This window comes from Spodoptera frugiperda, chromosome 20, assembly GCF_023101765.2.
Source record: "Spodoptera frugiperda isolate SF20-4 chromosome 20, AGI-APGP_CSIRO_Sfru_2.0, whole genome shotgun sequence".
NCBI lineage: Eukaryota > Metazoa > Arthropoda > Insecta > Lepidoptera > Noctuidae > Spodoptera > Spodoptera frugiperda.
The window spans coordinates 8444417-8454561 of NC_064231.1; the positions used below are offsets into that span (position 1 = coordinate 8444417).

The 10145-nt window shown below is 31.6% G+C and overlaps 1 protein-coding gene across 8 annotated transcripts in view; it reads left to right on the forward strand.

Annotated features, from left to right (window-relative positions):
* The window catches only part of LOC118280701 (cAMP-specific 3',5'-cyclic phosphodiesterase), a 548393-nt gene that overhangs the window by 282228 nt on the left and 256020 nt on the right, over positions 1-10145 (forward strand). The gene's annotated exons all lie outside the window — the stretch shown is intronic.

The following is a 10145-nucleotide window of genomic DNA, read 5'->3' on the forward strand; positions in this document are numbered from 1 at the left end:
CTTAATCATTCCTTTGAGAAGAATGGTAATTTGTTTCCTTGCGATAATCATGTTCTACAATGCTGTGAAAATTGATTTTCCAAACTAGCGGATACCTGGTTTAGAATACACGTATTCTGTATCTATACAGATATATTTTTCTAATATTTTTTTACGGTAAAGTACCTAACTAAGATTTATTTAAATTCTATAATTAACAGCCTGTCTATAACACAATGGAATCGTTAACATTATTATAATAACATAATAATTGTACGTCACATGTTTATTCGTTGACTATTTTGGCGGCACATTATCGTGACCGCGTTAAAAATAATAACTATTATTATTAAATGACGTGAATAAAAATATAAACATTTACAGATTAGAAATATTGTACAATGTAGAAGTTATTTGCTCTTTAAGTATAAAGGAACATAACTATATTCATTTATCTTATTTAGTAATTAAAATAGCAAAAATTTTTAATGATCAAGAATGTGGTACCTAAAGGTTTGGCTGGTAGAAAATGCCGATGGCATTTAACCAACCTTATGTACACATTTATGTGCATAAAGAGTCAAATAAATAAATAAATATGGTCGCTTTTGAACCTTAAACTACTCATAAAAAATCTATTTATTCAAGAATGCCAAATACGCGTAATAAATAACCATCTTTGGATTAAAATACGTTTAATCCTATACGTAAATAACTCATATTTTTTTTACATTAGTCCACTGTCATAGGTACACAAACATTTAAAATATAGATAAGTAATTATAACTACAAACATGTTTTTGTTTAGTAGAAAGGTCATGTATATTGTATAGTTTTTTTTTTCTATTTTTATACTCTTATTGGTAATCATCTCACTTATAAAACTAGTTTTCATAAAAAAGGAGCTAAAAAGCTATATTTCTTGCTTGAGATGATATTTGATTGAGATGATGAGACATTCATAGCAATTAATGTCTTGACTAGATTTTGCATCAAAAATATCGTTGAAAATTTGACTCAAAATCTTATAACGTATCCTAAGACCATAATGACTTAATTAAAATTAAACAGGAAAATGTATAAAAAGGATTTGCACTATCAGTAATAGTAACAAAATATTTCTAAATATCTGTAAATAGATAATATTAATGTCCATCAATATCAATAATGCTTTATCAAACATATGTAATCTTTTTAGTATTGTTCGCTACCTTAGTTTCATCCAATTATCAAGTTATCCAAATATTATTATTTTGCAAAACGCTGTACCTACTATTGCACAAAACCGGTAGTTATACTAAGAATAACAATAAGTTCCGCTCTATTACATTGAAGTCACCTAGAAGTGGGTTACATCTTACATGTGCGCCTCTGCCTACCCCTTTGGGGAATTAAAGGCGTAATATTTTATTATAATAACATTACAGCCGATACAATAAACCGGCACGACGGGCATGCTGTTATGTTATGTTTATTTTATACTTTTTTACGTCACATTATCAATTATGACGTTATAACGTATCCTACAGCGACATAGTTACTAGGAGAACATAGCCGGATGGAGTAATTGCATTATTAATAAGCGTAAAGAGGATAGCCCGCCGAGAGTCTGTGATAAAAATGCTATTCAGTCACGCATTATTAACATGAATAAACACGTTTTGTTACAAAATTAACGAAGCTACATTGTGTGGGATAATAATTATTTTATTTTCTAGTTATAATTTTATAACACCTACGTTGCGGAATTTCTAGCATGTAATATAGAACACTACTTACAAAAGTGAATCGTATTATTTTAGTCATATTCTAAACTAGTTTATCTTTTATTTCTATTATCAGTTTGAAAATAAGAACAGTCTACTAAAACGCGTCATTTATAACACATAACAATAAAAACACTGACCCACCAATGCGTAATCAACTTCCCCTCTGTCGCTGGAGAGATAACCAATCAGTGATAAACGGCCTTCTTAAATCCTAATTAGTGGTCTAACAGAGCCAATAATCATGATTCACGTACAAAGAAAACCAATACCGCATTTCGCAGGGAGTGTTGATAAAATCAACTAAAGTTCACTAAAGTAATGGGACCCTCCATTAAAGACAAAGAATTGTGGGCAACCCTATCTCGGAGGCTAATTCCGAAACCAATTATATGGTGTGAGAGAATTTATAGCTCATTAGATTTTCGAATAGTTGGTTACTTACTTTTAATTGGGGTTCTAGGTATATTGCGAAACGAGAGCTATTTTCATGTGCCAAAGTACTCGGTGGCTTTGTCTAAAAATAAAATCTTATTAAGTTTTATTACGACGTGTAAGTAACTATGTGTGGATAGATTGGATGTGAATGTTTGTTAATTTTTGTCGTAAAAACTACTTAATTGCTTTGTAATAAGACATATACTGACGAAAAGATTTTCATACTTTGGTGGTTGGGATGAAGCTCAAAGATCTGCTGTGGAAGATTCATATGCTTTAATTTCGTAAAGTCTATCTTGTTGGAAATATTCGTCATAGTTATTTGAAGTAATACACATTCATAACTAACTAGCAAACCCGGCGAACTCCTATGTGTTAATTGATATACACATTCATGAGTAATGTCCATTGTTGTCTAGATACTCCGAAAGATAAGTGGGAGAAAGTCTTTAGATAAGAATTGATAGGAAAATATTTAGTAATCAAGTACCTACTAGTAATTAATAAGATAGTAAAATTAATGTTAATGCAGCGGATAATCTATTATAATTAGGAATTAATTATGACGTCTTCCATTAGCTGTATGAGTATGTGTTGATTAAACAATTAAGCGAAACATGTGTTATTTAATGCTTGCGATGCATTTCTTTCAACATAACTATTGTGCGTAGAGACAAAAATAAAATCAAAGCATTTATTTTTATAAATAGGTACTTTTGAAATGTCAACATTGTTGTTGTCCATAGTGAATACTCGATTCAAAGTGTAGCTTCAAATGGAGAAGAGCGAACAAGAAACTCCATTAAAAATAAGATTTTCCTACCATAATAATTGGTATATAAATTAGTAAACTTAACAAAATTACAAGAATACCCACGTAAATTTATTTATACCCAATATCAGAATTAAATGTAATCCCATCTCTTATTTAGACCATAATTTTGTACAATTATAATATAATCACAGAATAATAATTTGTATACCCACACAAATTACGCAATACTCCCTGGAAGTGTATCCAGTTACCTCTCACATTAAGTAGGCATATTTAAAAATACATTTTTAATAGAACTTTTGTATCTAAACAACCCACATTGTAAATTGTTTAGTTATCTTATATACCTAAGTAAGTATAATTAAGTTATTACAAGGAATAATATGTTTCGACTTGAATACTCGTATTACGTGGTTTTTGCTTATGTACCTATTATTGTTCTAGATTTACCTACGTAAATAGCGATACCCACGCAATAAATGTCTTCTGTCTGAAATTGAAAAATATAAAGGTTGTTATTTTTTTATCTGTAGTTGAATTTTGAAACAAATGTGGATCTGTTTTCGATTAAAAAGATTTTCTTTAGATTTCGATATGGATAGGAAAAATTTTGAACAAGATTTGTAACTGGTAATTAAAAATAAGATTAACGTTCGGTTATAATTCATAAAAAATTACAATCGCTGGTCTTATAAATACTAGCCGTAACCGTTTTTTATTCACACAAATATTTTTTATACTTTTATGAATTAATATAAACGTAAATTATAACATTTATACTCAATAACAGAACAGAATCTTATGTTCATTTCTTTCAAATTATACTTACCAATAATTTTATACAATTAAACAATTGCAATACAACAGTATTTATAGTACTAAACTCCCTTCTAATCCAAGTCACAACAATTCAGACGCGATCTAATTCAATTCATACAAGACGGTTTGACTCGTCTGCAAGTTGGCTCGGTTAGTTCGATGCCAACTAATCGCCACCATGACCGCTATTTGATTAATTACCCTTATTCAGGTGTGAGAGACGTTAACGTCAGCTAATTACGTATTAAATAAACAATAGTTATCTTTACTAAGTAGGTACCTACGTGACGTGGGAGTAAAATAATGGAGGAAAGTGATAAAGTGGGAAGATAATTATAGGTCGAGTTAAGATGTAATAATTGATCTCGGTATTAATTGCTTGTAGAAAACTTGTTATATTACGTACCGTAAAACATGGCAACTTTACCATATTTTGGAACAAAAATCGAAATATATTTTTAACCATAAGACGCATAGAAACCAAAACTATATATTTAGAATTGTAGTCTATCTGGCTCACTTTACTGTAATCGTCATTATATACAAACGCTTACTTTAGCCGTAGTAAAGAAAAAACAACATGGGTAAAGATACCAAATTTTTGGCAACTTTACCTACGCGCCGTATTCATCGTGTATTGCATATTAAAGAGTTGTTGAGGTACAGAGGGCTTCATCTAGGACCTCTTCGTATTATAATGCAAACAATATGAGGAAATCTATAAAGATAACGGCTACACAGACAGTCGCGAAAGTTATTCATCGTAATTTACATACAAATAATTTGTTACACTGGTTGTCAAAAAATGAAATTTTTTTTATGACATGTATGCTTAAAAAACCTAAACCTTAAACCTAAAGTAAAAAAAAGCATAAATATCTGACAAAAAATTGTTTTTTACACTAAATTAAGTTCTAAAATTTTAAGTATTTATGTTTAAAATTGTAAAAACAGCTACAAAATAATGTTTAATCTTTTCTTTTAAATTCACTATCCATAGCTAATTTTAACAACTTTCGTATACTTTTTTATTGTCTGAACGAGTTTTCTGCGGTCTGTTTCACTAGTGAGCCATTTTGGTTCTAAAACAAAAGGTATTATTAAATACATTTCTTATCATCCAGGATATTCAACTATTATGCTGGGAAATTTAGGTATTCGAAAATGGTTACATACACACAAACAAGGAAAAAAACATTTATTGACCGTCTGTAGGTAAAGTTGGCTCAAAGTTAGTTCGATGGCAACTTTAACTAATCTGTGCCAACATGACCGAAGCGATTATTTGATCAATAATTAAAGAAAATTCAGGTGTGAGAGACGTTAACGTCAGCTAATTACGTATTAAATAAACAATAGTTATCTTTACTAAGTAGGTACATACGTGACGTGGGAGTAAAATAATGGAGGAAAGTGATAAAGTGGGAAGATAATTATAGGTCGAGTTAAGATGTAATAATTGATCTCGGTATTAATTGCTTGTATATTTCATGTTTTATGTGAAGAAAACTTGTTATATTACGTACTTAATTAGTTAGTTACTTGTCTAGAATTACGTAGGTTGTATTCGATAATGCTTGTTTAAGACAATCAAAGTTCAATGCTACGGTCATGCATATTCTAGTAGCTCAACTTTGCTTAAATTGTTGCTAAATATTAAAATAATAACGGTTGTATAAAGTTGCAAATTTTGTTAAATTTTCACTTGACTGTGCGCTGAAATAAAGGTACAGTGCTGACATAACCAGATAAGCATACTAAACGAAACGCCAGTATAAGAATAAACAAAGCGAATATGATTGTGACAACAAGCGCATGCAGTCATATTCTAACTTGTTTACGTGCTCAGAATATTTCTAAGTGAAATATTGACATTAAATATATATGAAATAAAATTACTTACGTCCATACTTAGTAAAATTGTCACATACCATGCAATTTGACGTAATCCCCGAGATTGATTTGCATTTTGTCCACGTTGCTTTCCGATGAACTACCTACGTAAAAGGGCTTTCATATTCGTGTATTTTGTAAACGTAAAATCTTAAAGTATTTTTGTATTATTGATTATGAAAACTTAGTGATGTGGATTGGCCAGGTTAACGTGGATATGGCCCGCCTGCGGCTTCTTGCCTGGGCTGCGGTTAAAAGTAGGAGTAGGAAACGGGGTGATATTTAGTCAGTAATCTAGAGTCTGACACTCGATTTTTTTCGCATTTACTGCAACCGATATTGTTTTATTTATGCTTTGTTTCGAAAGGAGAACATTACAGCTATCCTACTTCTTTTACTTGCTTTATACTTTTAAATATAGATTTTCAATTGAATACTGGGTGAATCTTAGTTAATATAGAATTCCATTTCACGAAACTTGTTAATGTAATTATACTGATCTAACATCCATTTAAAAACCTCTTTAAAACTTTTCAAACTGTAATCGTTGTCCAAGAAACGAGTTTGAAATTTTTTTGAAGTTATAATATGCCAGTAATTTTAATGTCCTTTTGTAATTTATCTTTGTCTAATTTCAAATTTATTTTAGTAGTAATATGCTACGTGCTTCTTTTGTTACACATAAAATATTTTCATAAATTTCTGAAATGCTATACCTACGACGTTAGATATTTTATAGTCTGAATAAACGTATAAAGATAATAAAGCTATAAACATTTTATTCGTGTGAAAATCCTTTACACACACTGATTTTAATGGGAAAAGCCTCACAAAGTCCTATAAACCATCAAATCGTTTATATTCCATTGCGTTTTTTCCAATTATTTCAATAACGTTAACTGTTCGCTCGAAGTAAATAGTTCAATGGACTGCAAATCGAAATGCGAAACTTCGTCTGCAAACTAAAGAGCCGGGAGTCAAACGCAAGTCACATTGAAACTCTCTATAGTTCCATTTAACCTTTGGATGTTAACATTTCTAATTATGATTTATATTACGTAAGTTCTGACACCACCCTAGAGTATTAAGCCTCAACGGCATTAAATAGATAGAGAATTTAATTTATAGTGGGTCACTTTGTAATAAATATTGCTTTTATCTTCAAGTACAAAGTTTGGAGCACATAAATCGAACAGAGAAAAAAATGTTCTGTTGTAAGTAAGATAAGACCAGTTTTTCCTCTTTCTAATAGAAAGGACCAATGAGTTTTTATGGCTGTTTTGTAGGTCGGGGCTATAAAGCTGCGCGAACCAACTGAAATATGCTATGGTTGTTGAGGTCGGTCTGGTGATGGGTGGCTGTCCTTGACATCTTGAAAATAGCTATTTTTATACAAAAAACGTAAAGTACTGATTATAAAAAAAGAAAGAATTTCGTATGTAGGGCACGAAGGAAACAAAGCCACTCAATCAATATTTTGCATTGATATTTAGCCGAAATACTAATCAGGAATAACTGAAGAGAAAGAGCCATTGTGCTTTGTAAATTTTAGCCCATTCTTTGCATATGTCACTGATAATGTTTCAAATCAATGCGTGTATTTGTATGTTGCAGCAGTTACATTGCACTGGTGTGTTGAGCTGTGCATATCTATCTGGTCGTAAGTAATTACGTTATTTGCTTACAGTCAACAGAACAGCGGGTTTTGTGTATACCTACTACTTACTAGCTACTACTGTGTCCGAACCATCCCTCTCTTCATCTATTTAAACAGTAAACCTTGCTTATTAATTAACCCAGTCATAATTATTTCTTTAGCCGACCCAGAGAGCACCTGTTTCTTTTAAAAAAGATTTTCTTAGAGTTATTTCACCAGCTTTTTACGTTCAGTGAAACGTGAACTTTGTTATTATAGGGTATAGGTTTGAAATTTGAATGTGCTACCTTTTTTGGGAATAATTAATAAAGATTAGTAATTGTTAATCTGATTTAGTGTTGGTAATTATGGTCTTTTGTTTTGCGTTCGAATGTCTGTGTGGTTGATTTGCGTTGAACGTAGAAAACACGTTGTTAAGTATGCTTTTCAATCGGCTTCATTCAATGTTTCCGTAGCTCCAAATTTCTTTAAAATAGATTAAATTGTACTGAGATGCATTTTTTTCTAATCTAGACTATCAATACATAAATACCCACTGAGTTCCTTTTTCGCATTCCTATCTAATTAGAAAACCTGCCCACTTTTCTTTTACCAGTAGTCATTTTTACCTTGTATAAATGTATAAAATAATATTACATTTTAGGGCAGATATACCTACACACCGACAACATTATATTTTTCTTTCTCCGCGCCTAAATTAGATCAGATTTCTTTGATACATGAATAACATAATGAGATTTGTAATAAAATAATGAAACATGAACAAAAATTCAATTATACAAAACATGTTTTTACTCTGAAATCTCGCAAATCCGAACTTACTTATTTTAGCTCCATATAAAATATGAAATATTCCAGTCGGCGTTTTGGTTTAATATTAATTGCATTAATGTTTTCGTTGAAAAGTCCATTTGGATACATATTTTTAACTGGAATTTGGTTAATTCCACGTGTAATTAAGAGCATCGTTGATACAAATTAAATTATTATCATGTTAGTTGCTATTTCTCCAATCTTTTCTCTCGCCTTGGGCGAGGCGAGAGGGAGTGTTAGACTCTTATTGACTAAAAACCACCTCGTTCCTACTCCTGCTTTTCGAACCAGAGCCCCGGTAAACCCGCTAGGTAGTCCGCAGCTCCGGATCAGGCATCAGCCCTACTGGGCCCCATCTTCTAGGTAGGTTAGGATTAGGATAGGATAGGATTCTAGGTAGGTTAGGTACTAACATTTAATTTCTATGAAAAAGTATTTTCTTTTGTGATAAAAATTCGACGAACAATACCATAGAAATCTATCACAGTAACAATGTCATTGACAGTAAAAAGGTCCACAAGACCGCAGAAGATAAATTAATATATTTCTAAGTCGTTAAGTTTTGTCCTGACCTTTGCTACTGACATTAATTTATTTCGATTCTAATCTGCTTTGATTAACAAAGTTTTCTTTTTTTTATTGCCAGATTAGGAATTGGGACACTGGCCGACATTAAAACAAATTCATTGGTTTTTTTGTTTTAGTATCGGTACCTACCTATAATAAAATATTGTACATATTATATGTTTCGAATGATGTTCTATTGTTTATTGTGATATGAAAACAGACAACTAATAATAGTAGATGTCAATATCTGAAAATTCCTACAACAGTTTAGGATCACAACTAAAACTTAAATTACTTTATGTGAGAATTTGAATAATAGATCAATAACATCGGAGTTAACGACGCAGTTCCAGTATATAGTTCGTGGAAAATCTTGGAATATAGAGTAACGGAAGAGTTCGCATGTATTAAATGTTCAATCATAAACAAGGGCAATTTGAGTGGACTTTAAATCTGCGGACCGTAGCAGATTGCCTTTGCGCATGTCGTGCATATCGTCGTAAACTCAAACAACACTTTGATGGTGTCGAACTTGATTACGCGACGCCCAAATACACGATCCAGAGTGTTTCTACTTTATCTCTCTTTTTAACGTGTGTCGGTGACAATAAAAACTCCGTCTTCCGATATTAGCCATGCGGCGGCCTAGTAACGATCCACGTCGGACCCCTGACATTACTTCAAAAGAACTCCAAACTAAATTTACATTTTTATTCCAACCTCCGCTGACGTGTATGCCAAAGGAAGTTATACAGGAGTTACAAGTAAAACAGAAAATCGTAAGGGTTACTGTTGCAGACAATTCCGATTTATCTAAGGGACACTCTGTATTTATGGGTCGTATTAAACCGGGATTTATTTTCACGGATTAATATGGCGGATCGGTGTGCAGGTTTCGACGGATTTCTGCTGAGTTGGAAGGATTTGAGACTCATAAATCTGAATCAAACGTTCGCATTTTGACGAGAAATGTTCGAATGGGAATCGTCGAATGACCCTTTTCAAAGTCGCACAGAACATGATGAAATACGTATCTAAGTGGATGTGTCGTAATCATGTAAGCATCCGTTCAATTGATGTAGGTTTTTATGTCAATTATTATCTGGTTTATAAATAAATACTTCATTATACATAACGTAACAGTACCGTAGTAGTAGGCTAAATAAATGATGTCAATTCGATTGCTTCTAGTTGAGGATAATCATCATATTTAGGTACTTATGTACATGCCTGAAAACTGTAACGTATGTATTTTTTTAAATAATAAGACTCAGTTCTCTATTCTATGAATTGCAATCAGCTGTATGATAATATAATATTCAATAATTCATAAACCCAGTTATCCGATGCTTACAATTTGCAATGACGCGATGACGTGTGAGTTGCATTAACACATTTATTGAAATACTGCTCTAATATACAATGACTGGCAATTTGC